Source organism: Dioscorea cayenensis, chromosome 12 (assembly GCF_009730915.1).
Source record: "Dioscorea cayenensis subsp. rotundata cultivar TDr96_F1 chromosome 12, TDr96_F1_v2_PseudoChromosome.rev07_lg8_w22 25.fasta, whole genome shotgun sequence".
Lineage (NCBI taxonomy): Eukaryota > Viridiplantae > Streptophyta > Magnoliopsida > Dioscoreales > Dioscoreaceae > Dioscorea > Dioscorea cayenensis.
Genome location: NC_052482.1, coordinates 20,043,120 through 20,046,303, shown reverse-complemented (window position 1 = coordinate 20,046,303; position 3,184 = coordinate 20,043,120). Strand labels below are relative to the sequence as shown.

At 42.0% G+C, this 3,184-nt stretch overlaps 1 non-coding gene across 1 annotated transcript; it reads right to left on the bottom strand.

The window, feature by feature from the left end:
• Window positions 1-1,824: 1,824 nt before the first annotated feature.
• On the bottom strand, window positions 1,825-1,931 carry LOC120274288. Its single transcript, XR_005540818.1, has one exon. It is a non-coding gene; the product is annotated as a small nucleolar RNA R71 (small nucleolar RNA).
• Window positions 1,932-3,184: the final 1,253 nt, after the last annotated feature.

Below are 3,184 nucleotides of genomic sequence, written 5' to 3'. Positions count from 1 at the left end.
GTGCCAACCTCCATGAATTCAAGTCACTAAAATGAGTTGGAGGGGCACAAAGGTAGTCACATTTGCGTATCCCGACTTGTGCATTGATAACAAGACCTCCGCCAATGAAGCTTTTGATTGAAAATGATGTGCGATCTACGGCATAAATGTGTGCCCATTTATGTTGCCTCAATGAAAAATGTGGAATTGGGAGTGTTTTGGTCGAGTACTGTAGTAGATGTTGTAGCAAAATACTGTTGCAGTTACTGTTGACAACCGGCTGAAAACAGGATTTCCAGAAAATCCACACGGGCGTGTGAAAATTCCCCAAGCCCATGTGGAAAATCCACAAGCCCGTGGGGAAATCCCACAGCGGCGTGTGGATTCCCTATTCCAGCCCTATTTAAGCCGCGATTCAGCCCAACTTTTGGGATATTCTTTTCCTTTTCTCTAACTTTCATCCATCTTTCGAGAGGCCGTCAGCTAGGGTTTAGAGAGGCTTTTGGCATATTTTTGGAGTGGTTCTTAGGATTCAACACCGCGCTCCAATTGGAAGATGGTTATTGGGAGAGCTTTCATCGACACCAATCCGGCGAGATGTTCCCTAGGCTGGACAAGGGGACCTTTAGAGAAGACTTTTCTACTCCACAAGACCATCGACATAACTACTGAGGGGGTTTTCTTATGGAAAACTTGTTTTTACTTATGATTTCATTGTTGATTGTATTGTGCTCCATGGAGAGCTAAACTCCCTAGTCGGTACTTGGGTTTTGTAAACCCTAGGATGTTATTGTTAAATTGATCTTTTATTATGCTTTCCTTAATTGATGTTTCAAATGAGTTTCAATCTTGAATGCTTGTTGAATGATTTCTCCCTTAGAGTGACACTAGGGTTGAGAGTCCATCTTTGTAATCATTGTAGATAAGTGACACACTACGAGGGTTAGACATTGCATGATTGGAGAGGGTTGAGAGGGTGAGTCGAGAGGTAGCAGAGCGTCTCCTTTACCCTCCGATGTGATATATCCTATCTCCACTTCCTTGAGGTCTTTGCGGTCACAATAGAGTGAAGTTCTAGAAAATAAACTCCGTTGGGCTTAGTTGCATGAGCAATAAAGTGAAGCGCCAAAGTGACTCTAGTGTCTGGGGCTTAAATGTTACTAGGGGCCTTTTTCCTGGACCAAAGGGTTAGTTCTATACATAGGACAAGGGTTTATCACTTGGATTCCCTAGAACTCCATGCAACTTTACACAGTGTGAGGTGTTGGGACAGAGCGATTTCTCCGCCTAGACATAGTGTAGAATTAGTCACGGTTGACCTTAGATTTAGGACCGTGTGCTTAAAGATTTCCAAGACTCATTGATTATTGATTAGGAAGTATAATAATGGGTCTTGCACTTGAAACATTAATCCTAGGGGAACATTGTCCGAGTACCCCACTTCTATCGATTGCCTTACCTCTTACTTACTTGCGCCTCTCATTTTTTGTTTCTTTTATCTTTGTTCACATTACATTTTATTGACACTATCATTGTTCACATTCACGTGGTTAAGTAGCAATTTAAGTATTTTTACTCCCTACTTCATGTGGATACAATACCTACCTCACTTGGGATTTATTACTTTACAAATCCATATACTTGCGGGTCACAGGCAGGGGGCGTTATCAAGTTTTTGGCGATGTTACCAGGAAGTGGGTGTTTAGCGATACTTTGCACTTTGCTATCTTAGCTATTCATTTATTCTATTTCATATCTTCTTATTCTATCATCATTCTAATTTTGTTATATGGAGGAGATGGTAGAAGCTTTTCTTGCCTGATATTTCCTCCCGAAAAAACTGCAAAGCTTAGGTTTGAGATATCTTCTTTTGTGCAAACAAAATTGAAGTCTCTTTTTGAGACATGGGATAGATTAAAGGATCTAATGGGGAAATGTCCTCATCATGGGTTCCTTGAGTGGATGATCATTCAAAACTTTCTACAATGGTATGAACCCAAGCATAAAGCAGTTACTTGATACAGTTGCAGGAGGTACCTTAAACACCATTTGGATATTTACTGACCAAACCTATAAGCCTCATTGTCTCTAACCCAAGTGGTGCAGGTATTATCGTCTTCTCGACTTCGCTGATTGTGTCTCGTAGACCCATCCCCAAAATGAGTCTAGTAATGTATGGACCCGAGAAAATGACACCTAGTCTGGGATACTGTCCTTGATGCTTCAAATACTCCGCTAAAATGTGCCCCAGATTGACCGGCACGTTCTGAACCATGGAGTATAAGTACAGAAGTTCTTGCTTGTTTATGACTCCCGTGCTATCACCGCGACCATTCACTGACCTGCTTATGATGGTGTGAAGATATCTATAACTAGGTCGAGATAAACATGAGGCCTTAGACACTCCTGGTTCATATCGCCCTTTACCACATAGTATTTTATATGCCTCCTTGGGAGATAAACCCGACATGTCAATTGGAAGACTCTCATACTCCTCAGTTCAGTATACTCCTCATCATATAGACCAAGTCTAGTGGAGAACTGTGTGATGCTCATACTATGATGTTGCCCAAAAACTCTGAACTGAATAGCGCCATCATTATCAAAATGAGCATAAGAGCGGTCGAACTCAAATGAAGCAAGCACCTCTAAAGTGAGTGAGCGGATAGCAGGGTTATGAATATTCAATAACTTGTGCCAACTACCGACAAATAATAGTTTCTCGACCTCATCAACCATGTCATCTGCTAGTTGCATCTTCTTGAGTGACCCAACATCCGGGATTCGTGTTTGACCAAACTTAAGCTTCGCTAACCGCTCAAACCGAGCTCGATGCACAGGAAGTGTGAATTCCATGACTTTTCGGCCCAGGGGCAGGCCCTCTAGGACGCTTAGCAACTACCTTCTTCGATCTGTAGCCCATACCTACATGTATTAGAAAAAGAAAATCAATAAATTTCATTCAGACTCCAGGAAAATAACAATACACGGCCGTGCGGAAATTTCACACGCCCATGTGGATTCACGGGACGTGGAAAACGCACGACCCTTGTAGCCATTCTTCGGGCTACACCCCTATCTCACTTCCAGATCTTCTCAAAAACAAATCATAACCATTTTAGTAAGAAAACCGATGTGTATTATCCATTTTAATCGCAAGTAATCAGCTAGACTCAAAGGAAGTCGGTGACAAGAGGAAACAAAG